Source organism: Antedon bifida, chromosome 9 (assembly GCF_963402885.1).
Source record: "Antedon bifida chromosome 9, ecAntBifi1.1, whole genome shotgun sequence".
Classification (NCBI taxonomy): Eukaryota; Metazoa; Echinodermata; class Crinoidea; order Comatulida; family Antedonidae; genus Antedon; species Antedon bifida.
In genome coordinates, this window is record NC_136234.1 from 17,632,456 (window position 1) to 17,649,232 (window position 16,777).

Consider the following 16,777-nt stretch of genomic DNA (forward strand, 5'->3'; position numbering starts at 1 on the left):
TATGTCGACATTAATAAATGTGGGTGACCCCCACGAAAGAGAAAAAAATACGGCCCAAATACGGTAGTGGTATGCCCATATATGGGCACATCATATTTTGTTGTCACATAAAGTTTGATAGTTAAACAGAGCTTAATACATGCATGACAATCAAAATGGAAAAAATGACAGGTTAGAAGCGGTAGAAATATTTGAATACGAATTCATTACAGGTGTAACATATTGGGACTGTTCGTAAGTAAACAGAACAGTAACGTGTGATAGACAAACATATGGCGCAATGATCCATAAAAAGCATTCCAATGCAAGGCTCATCGTGACAGTACGCATGCGTATAATGCGTCTGGTGTACGATGGTAATTGCTTTGACTTTTTGGAGGTAACATATCACGCCGTAAAAAATGTAAGTAGGCATAGGCCTATAACCTGTTATTTCATCAGTTTTAATAGTTTTTGTGACAAATGGGTCTAGGTGTTGTTGTCTATATTGTTTCATGGGCTTGGGTGTTGTTTATATTGGTATGAGTTGAAATTCAAAATGTTATATAAATTTTCATACATAGGCCTAGGCCTATTTGTACTCCTTTTTACAATACATACCCGCGGGGTAGGCCCTATACGACCGTGTTACGTGTTAATGGAAGTGAAATGTTGGAGTAGGCCTACATTGTCCGTGACACACGTCGCTCGATTATTAAACGCGTGTGACACGCGAGTCTAATGGATATATTTGCACGATATAACAAATATTGATGTATGCTTTGTAGTATCAATTTGTTTTACTGAAAATGTATTTCTATATATAAATGTATATATAACGGCACCTTATCGTGTTGATACAAAATAATATACAAACATATAAATTTCCTATGACACCCTGTCCAAATCGTGAACTATGATTAATTTGAAGTTAAATCTTTCACCCAACACGTATTGAAAATACGGGAACATGATTTATTATTATTTAATAAAACATTAAAATTCAAAATCGTAATCGATTATATAAATTCGTTTTACTTTATGAGGTAACTTATTATATGTGTCTGATGTATGCAATGTTTTTCATTTCTATACAGATTTAAATTCCGACCAAATTGATTATAATGGTTATAACGGTAAAATACACGTTTTCTAAGCGAAAGGTCACATGTTTGAATTATTTTAGTTGATTAATTTATCTCTGTTTTAATAGAGTTTGGTTAAGAGAACTTCATTTGACACGACACATGAACGGCTGAGATCTAGTTTCAAAGTTGACTTCCGCGCGCGTACTTCCGCGTACACTTTTCATCCACAATTGAACGCGCGTGTCACTTGTGTGCGTATCTGGAGTGTTATATCAAATCGTGTACGCGCGCGTCAGAACTTTGTTACTGTTTGTGACATCACTATCGATCATTTGAACTATTGCATGCAGCCCAATTCCTGAGTACGGTTATTTAAAAAAAATGTAATTCATCATAAATCATATGAGAAATATAATACTGTATTATCATAAACACCACCGTATTGTAACTATCACACATTTTTAATGCGCACCCATTCCGATCTTGTTAACGCTGTTTTATGACGTGTTTTACGCGCACCCATTCTATGCTTTTAACGTTGTTTCTATGACGTGTATGTTTATGTGCTAGCTGTAAAAAGATTTGATTTCACTTAGTATGGCAACTCTTTAGGATGCCCAGCGCTCGTTTAAAGTGACGAAACCTCATTCGGATAATCCGTTGTCCACGTACGGATTAGATTATAAAACATGTAACGCCCTCATTTCAAACAGTTCTGACGTACTTAAAATAGCAGAGATATACCATTGCGTTAAATATCTTATCCTAACAGTACATACATGTGATTTTATAAATCATAGCTTTCGTTAAGCTCTGTCTACACTATCAAACTTTGCCTATAACTGTGCCCATATATAGACATGATGATGTCATATCACCAGCACATTTAGGCATATCACCAGCACATTTAGGCATATTACCACCATATTTTGGTACATCAGACATCAACTGACACGTGCGTTTAAACACTGATGGATAACAGTTTTGTACGCGCGCGCGTGTCAACTTCGTGACGATTTATTTTTCCAACAATATGAATGTGGTATGGTTTTGTCGTACGACGCATCAACTCATCGTCTCTCTGTAGTGACGTCACTCACAATTTATTATGACCTTTTTTTCCGAATGTTTATATTTTGATAAATGAGAGTAACTGGAATGTTGTAAACGATAATTAAACGCATCCTTTAAGATATATTGTTGATATTCTATATTTTATATATCAGTCCCTTGTACAAAGCCTGGCTTTATATTATCACCTGTTCTTATAATTACTTTATTATTCGATCAAGAATTAAGTCAACGTTTGTGGGTCATGTCAGATAAAAGATCATATTTTGTAATTTTTTCTTTTGTTATATTTTTCTCTATAAACTCTTCCTTTATACTATCACCTGCTTTATAAGCAAAAATCTCAACGTGGTTCGAGTCAGATATACAAAGAAATATATCATCAATCAATCACGGCTGATTGTTAAAAAACGCAAGATACTTTAAAGTGCTCGAACGAACATAAATCAGTTACCCATCCAGAAGTAGGACTACTATAGTGAAGCTTAGGCCTAAATGAAGAGTGTCTATCAAGCCTTGCCAAGATAGAAACTCGTAACAATCCTTTGATCTTTATGTCTGGCTGCGACAAATACCATCCGTATACTGTACAATGTATGTATGGGCGTGGAACTGATCGTGTTGCAGCCACAGATAAACCCTTTGATCTCCGGAGCTCAGTATCCTGTTGTTACATTCCCTTGGTCTATCCAATATGATTATTAATACACTTGCGAACAAATTAACTTCGAATTCTGGTGACGGAAATATTTTATAGGTTATCAATACATATTTGTAATATTATTTATGCTGTATCTTCTTGGATAATTAACTTAATTTTAAAAATTCCCAATTGCTCTTGGCAGAAACATGTACCTAGAGAGATGACATTTATGTGAATAATAACATTTATGAGCACTGTATGTGGGAGAAAAGAGACTCATAACAACATTATATACAAGGCTAGAAGCGTCGTTCGTTGACGGTATCGATGTGACATTACGCGCTAAACTTATCGACGATTTTTAACAGACAATGTTTGCTTTGGCACTACCGTCTCTCGTTCTTTGCCGTATTAGATCGGTCATGGTAACACGTACATGGTGTACGCCTGCCATGCTTTCAAACCACGATTCACCACACGATTCCTGTACTGTATCATGTCTAGCGACAATAAACACCACCGGCAATTTCTTTTCTACTTAGCCTACTACAACCTTTCTCCCACATGGCTTACTGACAGTATAAATTGCCTCTTTTTTCAAATAAGTTATGTTGATGAGTGGGTGAAGATTTCGACTATTTTCCCTCAATTCAAACAAAAGTTACAGTATTTAAGGGGGAGGTCACTGGATATGGTAAGAGGCCCCTTTGCTTCATAATATTTCACTCTACGTATAGCAGCCTAATATCGCACAAATTATTAATTACCATACGATTTTTAGTCGCGTGCGTGCAACGCGACTCTACAGCTCACTTTGTCGGTCGGTCGGTTGGTCGGTAATCATTAACTTGAGCACGCGACTGCAGCCATGTATATTTTTAATTTTAAACAATTTTAAATAGGACGATTTATTTTGTTTTTCTCTTATACTTATTCTCTAATATTCATTTATTGGGAGTGTGACCACCTAGTAATTTCGTAAGTATTAGAAGTTGGTAATCCATAACAAACGCTGTATTCCGTGCTTCTCGTCCATGGCATTTGGCGTGATAAATGTCACTCGAAGATAAATTGCAGAATTAGATCAAAATCCTTAAAGCTTGTCATTTTCTATTTCATTAAGAAAATCACGCAGAATTGCGATTTTGCGTGTGGAAGTCCTATTACTTTTATTGCCTAGATGCCTACTGCGATGTGTATATTTATTACCGAATTTTCTACACTTTTTATTATATATGTATTTTAGAGGTCAAGGGATTTTGTTTAATTACCTGGATCTGTTGAAACTACTTACTGATTCTATAATTAACTATTAATTCGTTCATTTGTGCTATCACTCATTAATCTTTAGCTCAGCTTGAGATTTGCATTATTCTTGAAAATAAGGTTTGATTAATTTGGATGTGCTAGATTTTTTTCTACTGGATATAGTAAACAGGAAGGATCTAAATCTGGACTTTCTGATCAAATTTGACAAACCTATTATTAGAGTTTTAAAAAACTGTGCCAGCAGTACAGTACAATATTTAAAGTACATTAATTATATATTATTACGAGTAAAGGATATGAAGTCTAAGAAAGTTCTTCTCTAAATTTGATCAGAATGTTCAAAATGTAGATCCTTCCTGTTTACTATATCTAGTAGAAAAATCAATTCTATTATTAGATACACTGTAAGTATAAGAGTAAACTTGCCCCAAGTCTGTAGTTATTTCGAGGATTTTCGATGTTTGTCTTAAATACAAATACAGTTTACAAGTAGTTTACGTATGAAACGTCATATGGGCCAAAATATTTATCTTTCCGCCTGGAACCCAGACTAGTATAAGAGGTAAATATTATTCAAAATAGATTAACTAGATATATACGAGTAAAAGATAAAGAGAGGAATAATGATAAAGGAGAAGAGGATACTATACTAGGTTTTATAAGAAGAAAGCGACCCAGAAAGCGACCCAGAAAGCGGCGTGAGTGTTGTACAGTACCTGCTTTTTTTTCAACCGATTATGAATAATAACGAATAAGTGATTCTGTTTTTTTTGTTGCTGAAGTTAGAGACCATGACAGAATCAATTGTGCATAAGCAATAATATAGGTCTTGGTACCATCGAGATGTGATACGGCACTCCTCCAATCTCAAGAACTGATCATCCATCATGCACAGTAGGTCCTACACCATCCGAAACTATATTTCTTCAATATACAGTTATATTACTTAAACGCTGACAATGTTTATAAAGATGGAAGATGAAGAGGCGATCTTATGGTCGATGTGGAGCAACTAATCACACACAATCACCGCTTTACAATTAGCTGCATGGTGATAATTAACAACTCAATCTTTGCTTGCGTTCATCAATTATCGCCCGATTTCTGTAGCATTCTTCTCGAACAAGAACTAATGATCCTAGGCCCAGAGAAGTATACGTCTACAAATCTATCAAATGCACTTTAAAGATAGTTTGTGGGGCTTGACTTGTGAATTGAGTAAAGTAAACATTTTAATATTTTTGTACATTTTTGTAGATATAATGAATATCGAAAAGTGATAGGAAGAACCGCAAGAACCATGTTTTATTTGCATTTAAAGTTAAAAACAATATCTATCCATTTCACAGCTTCGCGGAATGTATTAACTATTTATTAGGTATCTCATTCTTTTGAAAACCAGCTGTAGTATGGAGTTCGCTTTCGCTCTCAAAGTATGAAACAGATATGAAATGCCATAATCGTCAAAATATTAACATATGAACGTACTCCAAATTAAGTGAAACTTGTATTTTCTAATTTAGTTTTTTTGTCACTTTTTCATTTCGCGACCAGTAGTCAGTTAGCAGACAGTGTATAATGCCGTGATACGTTGAACAACCCAAAAGAGGTATGGTTCAAGTGAAAAGATGATTTTCGATTCGATATTGGAAGATATCAGTCCAGTCTGAAAACATGGATTCGTCTAAATACCGGCAATACCCGATGAACCGAAATAAGGAACTCGCTGTACAAAAACAAATCGTCCTTCCTCAGTCTCATCAATAACCTACTCCTTCCTCAGCTTCCATACAACAACACATTATGCCTGCTTTGCAAGTGTCTAATCTCGCACGAATTTTGAAAGTGATGATCAATCCAGCTGGTCATTTCGACACACAGCTAGGAATGCCTAGGCCCATAGCCAGCATTCCAATATCTGCTAACTACTCATCTTTATATCATCTTAATATGTTTTTCTAGAAAGGTATTCGATTAAAAAAGCGCGAATATCCTACCCATGATGAAGGTGGCAGACTGTAACCGGTTGTAATTATGTTGCTCTAGTGCGTTATTAAAGGGATGGTTCACGAAGTTTTCCCAGTGAACATAAATTAGGTTAGGTTTCCTAAATTATTCATTGAAAGTGGACCTGAAATGGATTTCGATTTTCAAAAAATTCACACATTAACACAAGCCCATACAAATAAAAACAAAATGTATAATATTTTAAGAAAAAAAACACGAAAATTTAAGATACTTTGGTAAATTAGCGAAAAATAATCCCACCATTACAATATTCTATTTCAATGGCCGTCGGGAGCATCTGTATTCACATATAAAAATGAATTATTTCTTTCTTTAAATGCAAAAAAAAAAAAATGTAGACATATTTTTCAATTAAAGTAATATTTCTGGAAGCCATTAAAATAATGAACTTACTTTCAGAATGGAAACTATAAAACAAAACTGATAATTAAAGCAGAATTCTCTATTTTATTTAATTATACACAGTTAAACCTTGATCGATTTAGTCTCAAAAGTCTATAGGACTGTATTATACTATTGTTATTTATGATAATCTAATTAACCAATCCCTATTTTTATAATTAAAAAAAGATATTTCATTGAAATCTGCATACTTTTTTTTAAAGATAAATTATTTCGAACAGAGTTTCATCACAAATTACAACAAAATTTCATCATAAGTAATTTTGTCATTTTCAAGGAAAACAGAACTTCAATTCACTGATGCCCGGGCTACATAAATCACAGACGCAGTCTAGAATTCTATTAAATTAACACCATACAACATAATCCAATGATTGAAACCGTCTGTCTGCAAATCAATAATTCATCCTCACTCAATCCCAATGTGTAAGTCACGTCCAAAAACCAACACATTTGATAGCTAAACTTGACACGTGGTAATATTATATTAAGATCGTCCACTCTTCGGCGCGCGAAACCGTGAAATGATAGTCTGCGAATTAAACGAGACAGTCTCGAGCCTGCAGCTATTTCTAACTTTTAGGCTGTCGACGACAAGACATAAACGTTACTAGATCATACTTTTTACTATAGATATATTATTATATCTAAACAATTACTGCCAGCGGCACGACACGTTCAGACGACAGCTTACCGCAAACTGGCGCGGAAAGATAAATAGATAAGGCTAAGTTGTTTAAGGCAAAAATAAGTGTTCCCACTTAATAGGAGTTCTTTATCCACTGTATTTTCATAAACCGTCGTTAAACAAGTACGTAAGCGCAAACAATTTGATCAGTCACAACGCGATAGAACATCCAAACTTATCGCGTGTGATTGGTCAACTCAAATTCGGTGGTTAATGAATTGGAGCGATTGAAAACTTCTAGTCATGGAATGGATGTGTGAATGTAATAGCATAAGGGAATTTGTTTTACACATTTTTGCTGTTAATGTTTCAGGTTCAATTTCCATTTCATAATGATAAGGTAGAAGACATCATTCAATTATTCCAAAATCACACAAAAGGTTAATCTACAGTTAATTTATTTTAACAAAAAAAATACTGAACTTTTCATCTATAATACTATTCTCATTTCTATCGCTTCTTGGCGGATTTGTATTTTCCTCTTCCTGTTTAACATCAGTGAAGACACGCGCGCGTGCCTTTTACGAGAAAAGTTATTTCGACGCGCGCGTTCAATTTGTAGTGACTAAAAAAGAAGCCACTGCGACGCGCGCGTTTAAATGTTAGTGACGACAGCAACAGCCACTTCGACGCGCGCGTACAAATGTTAGTGACGACAGCAACAGCCACTTCGACGCGCGCGTTTAAATTGTGATGATAACGACACGTCTTTTGCACGCACGTGTCAACTTTATGTCAGTGATATAATGACAATCCACAATATTATCTCTTAAACGAAAACGTTTTGTTTTAGTCTAATTGAGTAATGTAACAGTTTGATTTGTTATTTCATTAACTAAGTGTGTAAGATATCTTCCTTCATCATACAAACTTTTTCAGAAAACAAAAAATATTTCTTTTGTGTATTGTTACCGAGGTTCTTTAGAGGTATTTTTCCTTTAAAATTTTAATACACAATACTCTTATGACGGCCTTATCAAAGTGTTTATTTTGCATAAAAAATGCATTTTCGTCATTTTCACACATGTTCTATATTTCCTAATAGGCATCAAAAGAGGACCCATGGCTATTGAGAATTAAAATGTTGGTAATAATTTATAAATTATCGGATGTTTTAACTCAAATCGAACATCACTAGCTATGTAAAGTTCCGTGATGACAATTTGTGTGAATTATGTATACAGCGGCCTTGGTGCAAATTGCAGTAAGGTAACTTTTTTTGATGTATTAAAAAATGATTTGAAAAGTAAGAGACAGTAATGATAGTAAAAGTGTTTCGATTAATTAGGCTCTGTCATGTATTAATGGAATTTTTGAAAACAATGTGTCTTCTTCCGCATACTTAGATATTTTATTTTGTATAATAAAATAAATTAATTTTAACTCGTACGCTTTTGCTTTTAAAATACAAAGTATAATGTTAACGGACCTATGGAACGCCTTTTGGAGGATTAATATTGGTTTTTCTTCTTTTTTTATCGTCAATAATGGTATTCACTCAAATATATTTCACCGATTCCGAAATTGAAATATACGCACAACTCGATCGGTTAATTTCCGACCTAAAAAATTGATAACAAATAACATATGTTAGCCATGATTCATTTGTTTTTCATAACGTAAGAATATGATACAAAACTGATGAGTTAAATATTGTATTTTAATGACAGTATGCGCGTGACTATGGCGATAGTAAGATAATTTGTACAGACTGTAAATAGGAAGCTCAGAAGTATCACTACCAGATCACTGACCGTCGCGACGAACCAGGGAAGAGTAAATGTTAAGCCTTGTCTACATATATGGACATCATGATGTCATATCATTACCATATTTGGGAATATCACTACCATATTTGGGCAGATCAAACTTTTTATCAAACTTGTTTGATAGTGTAGAGAGCTTTAGGCTTACTCTTCTATTGTATTGTCGAACAAGGCCTCAATATATGGCAATCCAAGTGCATACATACGGCAGGGTAGAGTGAAATTATTACAAAATAGTTTCACTCTTCCCTGAACAAGGCAATATTTAAACAGTATAACATAATTCTTGCAAATCCTTTCAGGCAATACATTTACACTATAAATTTTCGTTTACAACATTCAAGATTTGATAAAATCATTAAAATTCATCCGACAATGATTTGTGAAGATTCGTCAGATAAAAATAGTAATGTATCAACATCAGATATGTCAAAACTCGAGCGACACTCTGTATCCATTGATTTCATTCATTTTGTAAAATCGTATAATTGGTTTTCGTTGATTAGTTGTCATTATACAGTTTATGTTAAGTTTTAAGTTAACGTCAGCGATTACTGAATGAGACTTTAAGCCGTTGGTCCTTCGTTATGAATTCTTCGAAAACTACTGATTTATAAAACTTTCAGTCGTCAATGTGTCACTAAATTTACCAGATTGTCAGTGCTGTATCTCCACATGCTAAACGATTTGCCCAGTACCGGTATCATAGACAATTCCGTAATACAGCATCCCATGTGTATCACACGAGTGGTGCCTGTATCATCTAAGGTTAGGGATTTTTAAAGATAACATTGGCTCTATTCTTTTTGTCTGTCGTATAGTTTAGTACAAAGATACAGATAAGATTAGTCTCACAACAAAATCGGTTCAGTTAAGTTTGTTCGATGTCTTGAAACAAACTATGTCCAGATCCTTCGCAATTAATTTACTAATTAAGTTATAATTAGTAAATAAATTAACAATTTAAGTTCCACGTAAAATTTAAACTCAGTTATATACACCGAGTAATGTGCGTAATTAATTCCCCTGGCTGTTCATTTTATCTTGATCAGATTCTGATAGGCTTGGGCACCCCGGTGAAGGGGGCACTGCATGTCTGCGATGTATAATTGCAATCTTTAATTGTATCAATGATTTTAATTAACTTCGGTATGTTGCACAGGTTTTGTTGGTTAGAAGGTGTCGGACAAGAGAAGATGGAATTGAAGATCACGTGACTTGTCTTGTTCAGAATTGTGTCAGTTGTTGTTGGATTGTTACCTTTGACCTATTTATCCCAGCAGGCGATACCACGCCTGAAGCATAGATGGTAGATATATGTATAAAATATTTAGAAGATGGAAATTAATTTCATTCTATCTATCTACCCATTTACAACAATTTCTTAAAGAAAAAAATTACATTCAAAATTACATTACATTACGTTTATAATTAAAAGTCAAGAGAGATTAATTAATTCTCGCAGATTTGAAATAAATTATTTTAATCAACAGAAGTTCCATTCGAATAAAATCCCCCACTTTTACTCAACCTTTCATAATATAATCCGGTACAAACTTTGGTCTGGAATGCATGTTATCTTAGTATCGAAAGCTTTAATAATTATCAGATGCGTTATTTGAGAAAGCCCTGCTTATTGTATATGTAGGCCTAACTAAGCTAATAACTTAACGAAATTATAATTATTTATTTATATTATAAACCAGATCGAATCGTTATAGCATTACCGATACGTTTTAATTCATTTTTTGTGTTGGATCCTTCCCCTGCAGCACACGGTTTATCCGGTTGATGAAGATACAGTATTTATAATCAAATTGTTCATACAAATGGGGTTGGATCGCAATTCACGGTCAGAAAAAGCACGATGCCAAAAGTTCATCAGATTATATGTGAAAGTAAAAATATAGGTCTCAACACACATGCTCAATAATAATCAAGTATTAAATGTTGCATTAAATGTGACGGCAAGCTTTTCATCTGCGTTTTATGTGCGGGTAATGCATACATGTTGTACAAAGGCTTAAGCTCTGTCTACACTATAAAAAAATATAATGTGCCCATATATGGACACGTAATATCACATCACTACCATATTTGGGCATATCATTACCGTATTTGGTTTGGTTTTTGTTTGGTCAAACTAGTTTGATAGTGTAGACAGAGCTTTAAACATGGTAAAATGAAGTTCTGAATTAAACTTAATGTTCTATGTTTTGTAGTTTTTGCTAAACTTAGACGAGGGTCAGATCCTCTCCTCCCCTTTTTAGATCTACCTACAGTATCCTAACAGATTGGTTGAATAAGGTCTGTGGAATTAGTTAGTTATTAGATTTAATAGATTATTATAAATTATCTTTATAATAATAATAATTAGTTTAGGCCTAATCATGTCGTTTTTTACTGTAGATTACCAAATGGATATCGGAAATCAAAAATAATGACTTCAAACATAAACGTAATGAAAACCTATAATACTGTCGCCCTGTAAAAATCGTCGTGCGACAGGTGTTAAGCTCTGCCTACACTATCAAACTTTATGTGACAAAAAAATGTGATCTGCCCATAAAGGGACATGATGATGTCATATCACTACTATATTTGGGCATATCACTACCATATTTGGGCACATCACACATTTTTGTCAAACTAGTTTGATAGTGTAGACAGAGCTTTGCAAAGTACGACAGAATACATGACGTCACTATTATTGTTGTTAATTAATTATCTAATTATCTTCTTCGTTCTTAAAACATTGTTTGGTTATTTTTAGATGATAACGATAAATTATTATTATTATTATAACAGACGTCGTCGTAAGGAAAACATTTTTTAATTTAATTTATCCCAATCTATGTAAGTGCACTCTGTGATATATATAATAACATCTACATTCATATTTGATTTGATTAAAATATCCTATAACGTCAGTTATTTTAAATTAGTTTAATCTATAGAATACATTTTTTTTCTGGCCTTCGTTTCGATTGAACTTTCATTCGTTTATTTTAGGAGAGTTCTGATCAGAGAAATGTATGATTCGATCGTTTCGTCCAAAAAGATACTCATCGGAATAATTTCATTTCTTTAAACACGCTTGAACTATAATAAAAAAAATACCAGAGCTAATGAAAAACGGATATTAAAATTACTATGATACTTTAGAGACGAGAAAGGGATATAAACGGAAGACGAAGACAAAATAAAGAGATGTTTCTTCCTAGATAACATTAACATTATATGTTATACCGCATGTAGAAATAATTAATGAAATATGATTTTAGAAGGTAAAGATATTTAAACGCTAAAATATCGGGCACTATTATTAATTAATACGGGTTTCACAACAACAACAAAACAAAACAAAAACACGGTATTTAAGAAAAATCTGTATCCGCATCCCCATATAGGTCTAAGTTTTCGGTCGTGAGGCATCGCGTTTTCCCCACCACCAGCAATACAACATTACTGTAACTCGTCTATTTAATTACAAAATCATTCATGCATGAGAAACTGAATATGATTGGTTTAAAGTTTTGTTAAAGCCATTTAAAGGATGACTTGCATCGTATCGCCTCATATTATTACGTATGATCATGTTTAAAAGGGATAATTCATGAAATAAAATAAAATTAAATATCAACCAGGAATGTGTTCCTGTTTTTTTTACATATCCTCTTACTGTGAACTTTCATGCTATTTCATAGCACCTTAACAAACAACCAACTGGATACCGTGTACTCAAACACAAACATTCTCTAAGTATTTAAATAAAAACATTATCTAAGCACACTCAGGATAGATCAGCTTATGTTCCGTCTTTGTTTTCATAAATATAACCTATGACTGGACACGACAGTTGTATGTTATCTTTTCTACTATTATAATCTAAACATGAATGAAACCCAGTATCAGGTAGATTATCATCACATCCGATATTGAATCTTTTGCGTAATGGGCGTTCCATACGATTCTTTGGACCATCCGAATTAAGCTTGATCACTATGGAATTTTAAACACAACAGATGATGGTATAATATCTATATTGACATTCCTCTAGCCGGAATATAATAGTTAAAGTGTCTATGCTGTGGAAATGTATGTCGGGTTATTCACAATTTTTTGTATTGTATTTTATTTGTGACAAAGGGGTTGCGTATAATGTCTGTAAAACAACGCGAAATTCGAAATTATTTCCGGCCGTCTGTCTGTCTGTTTGCTATCCTAAAGCCTGGTTCCCACTAAATCCCAATACGACAAATGCTAAAATCATAAAGCTAGTTTGGTCCCAACAAGGCGTGTAGCCTTGGTCCCACTGCGCCATACCTAAAGATTGGTAGGCCTACCCCCACTACGACAAATCCCAAAACTTGGTCCAGCTACGACAAATCCTAAAGCATATTTTCTTGTTTGATTTTTGCTTTTATTTAAGAATTAATGTACTGAAGATTAAAACATGAATGCATGAGACGAATTGCATTTACAGTACGCGAAACCCTCCCCCACGTGATACTCTAACTCTTTTTAGGAGAACTGCGCATGCGCGATTTTGATGGAAATATCTTTTAACTTGGATTGTGGCACATTTGCCGCGACAAAACGCTTCGGAGCGGACGGATTTTAATCAAATTGTAATGGTTCTGTAGCCAACAGTCACGGATAGAGAAACGTATCAACGACGAATGGATTATGCCACCCTGGCTTTACTGAGGTGTGAACTTGTTATTGCCTGAACACCACTTATGTTGTAGTTGCCTTTTATTATAGTGTCGATGCCAATCCATGAATAAGAACTCGATTTTACTATTCAATTTCAACCCTGGAATATATGCTGATTCAAGATGTCCATTTGAGTGCTTTCATTTTGGTAAGTTTGTTTTTGTTGTTCTAATGAATATTCATTGTTGTCGGCATTCCCATTTGCACATACCTACGCTCCTGGACAAACACATACAACAATTAGTGGAAACAAAACTTTAAGCGCACAAAAGCTTATCGTGTGAACGCACGTTAGAGTCTGTCTGTTGTGTCTGGAGAAAACGCCGATGTTTTCCTTATTCTGAAAACGACCGATAGCCCTATTAAATATTAATTTCTCGATTGCATTTGTTGCGGATGCGCTCTAGTGAGAACTTTTCTCCTCCGTCTTTGACAGCAACAATTATTATATATTATATTGATATCATTAAATTTATACAGAACGGATACACTGAGTGGTAATGGAACAATATGCTACAAAAGTATTAAATAAGTGCTAGCTATCCTGCATTCAGAATTGTTAATTTAATGACGTGGTGAATGTTAAGATTACCGCATTTAAATTTTAAAAAATAGCCATGAAAGATTATGTTTATGACAGGCCTATATTATTATAATAGTAATAAGTTCATTATGTAGGATTAATGTTATATTCATGAATTCATAATGCAATTATGAATATAATCTATAATAATTATGTATAATCTCAAGTATTATTCGGCAAATCCATGTGATCATAACATGTTTATTAAAATCCCCGCCGTTTGATTAAAACTTCAGTGTCATAAAACTGTGTCAACAATAATGATACAGTATTTGGTATTACATAAAGAAGTGTTTATGATTATGATACTGCTCCGCTGTTTCTAAATTAGTCCAGAGTATGGTAGGCATATTCCGTGATACAGCGTGTCATGTGTTTCACATATGATGCCTGCATCATATAAACCAACCTAACATTCCATGACAGGCATCGTGTGATACACGCTGTATTACGTAATTTGCTCGATACTGGACAAATACTGTAGGCCCATAGATTGTCATGTGTGGCACCGTGTGATACACATAGATGCTGTATTACGGAATTTGCCTGATACTGGACAAATACTGTATAAATTGTCATATGTGGCATCGTGTGATACACATAGATGCTGTATTACGGAATTTGCTTGATACTGGACAAATACTGTATAGATTGTCATATGTGGCACCGTGCGATACACATAGATGCTGTATTACGGAATTTGCCTGATACTGGACAAATACTGTATAGATTTTCATGTGTGGCACCGTGTGATACACATAGATGCTGTATTACGGAATTTCCCTGATACTGGACAAACATAGATTGTCATATGTGGCAATTGTTTGGAAAAGATAAATGCAAGTCTTTACAAAGTACAGTAGGTGCGACATAACCACCGATTTAAGCTATAAATATTTGATAAATGTCTCAAATTGATTGTAAATTTAATAGCATTGAATTTTGTCAATCTTCCAATTTGTCTTTTAATAAACCAACTGTATACCCACGCAAAAAAAAATTAAAGCTGACGCTAGGACTGTCAGATCAACGCAATACAATTGAAAGTTGACGCTTAAAGTTGTGAGAGCGACGGGAGGCCTACAATTGGTTAATTTAGCTGTTGTAGGTTGGTGGTCTTTAGTAGCCACAGGGTGGAAGTAGGGTAGATGGTCACCAACCATTACAGATATAACAGCTGAACTAAAAGTCATTTAAGATATGATCTGTGGCTAAAGAGAGGACATGTTTTGCAAGTCAATGTCCGGCCGAGTGAATTAAAATTAAAAGTGACAAAATGAATGGGTGTTTACATTATATGAATGAACGAATGATGATACAATGACCATCCATTTACCAATCTTCGGCGATCCTTTTCTAAATGTATTCATACAATAGACTTTCCGCAGCCGTGTTACGAAAAGACGTCAAGCAAATCTCTGAAAATTGTCTGACAAATAAATTATAGATTTTCGATCATTCTAGCCATCAACTTTGATATTGTTACACTTATTGATACTACGTGCATGTCGATTGGTGTGCATAGTCGTGTGGAGCGTCGTGAAAACGAAACATTCGATTTCATTTTCCGGCGCCCGACCGGAACCGTGCCGGAACAGGTGTGAAAGACACTTTAGAGATGGACACTGGTGTGTCGAAAGAACATATTTCAAATAGGACGTAAACAATATTTTATGGAAGAACCTAGTACAGGCCGTCCTCTTTTTGCTTTCTCATGTTTTTCAAAATAGAACATTATTTCCTGCTTGCTGCGCTGACAGTGTCCTGTGAATCTTGATCATTCAATTAAATATATATATATATATTATATTAGAAAATAATTATTGATATACATACCGTGTTTAGATGGCGGAAATATTATAATGTGAATGAAGATGACAATTATATTGCAAATAACCATTTTTGCCATTATAGACCAATTCTTTATTCTTCGTAGACAGGCAATTCTCCACTCTAACACACAAATTGATTTTATTTTGATTGATGGATTCTCTGTGAGTAAAATGAAATGTAACCATTAAATAAATACTTCCTAATGAAAAAGGAAATATATACTGTTTATCATCTATGGGTCAATTTAAACGGGCTAATTGGACTCAAACGATATTGTGGTAAGCTATAAAATATCTCTAATATCGTCCATTTCTTATAATAAAAAGAGAAGGTATAAATTGTCGTTATTTGTGAGTTGTATCTGTCTAGTAGTAATATCGTATGTGAACTATGTATTCGTTCTTATAGCTCACTGTGCATGTTTTAAGTATTTATGCTTATACTACAGTATAGTGTTATAGTATCAAATAATTACAAAGTGTGAAACTTTATTAGAAATGCGAAAATATTATTACAAAGTGGACAATTTTATTACAAAGAACAACATTATTCGAATGCGACAACTTTATTACAGAGTACGAACAAATTATTACAAATGCGAAAACGTACAATGTACGAAACAATTATTACAAATACGAAGGCTTTATTACAATGTACGAACAAATTATTACAAAGTGCGACAACTTTATTACAAAGTGCGACAACTTT

General features: G+C 33.9%; 1 protein-coding gene across 3 annotated transcripts in view; it reads left to right on the top strand.

Annotated features, from left to right (window-relative positions):
- LOC144852524 (muscarinic acetylcholine receptor M1-like) overlaps nucleotides 1–16,777 on the top strand; it is a 74,955-nt gene that overhangs the window by 8,600 nt on the left and 49,578 nt on the right. The window contains exons 1-2 of one of the 3 annotated variants that reach the window (XM_078710374.1): nucleotides 330–403; nucleotides 13,702–13,801. The gene's annotated coding sequence lies outside the window, so the exon portion shown is untranslated. Of the gene's footprint in view, nucleotides 1–329; nucleotides 404–1,084; nucleotides 1,116–13,701; nucleotides 13,802–16,777 lie in introns of those variants that run through there. The other 2 variants (XM_078710375.1, XM_078710372.1) reach the window with 2 other exon arrangements.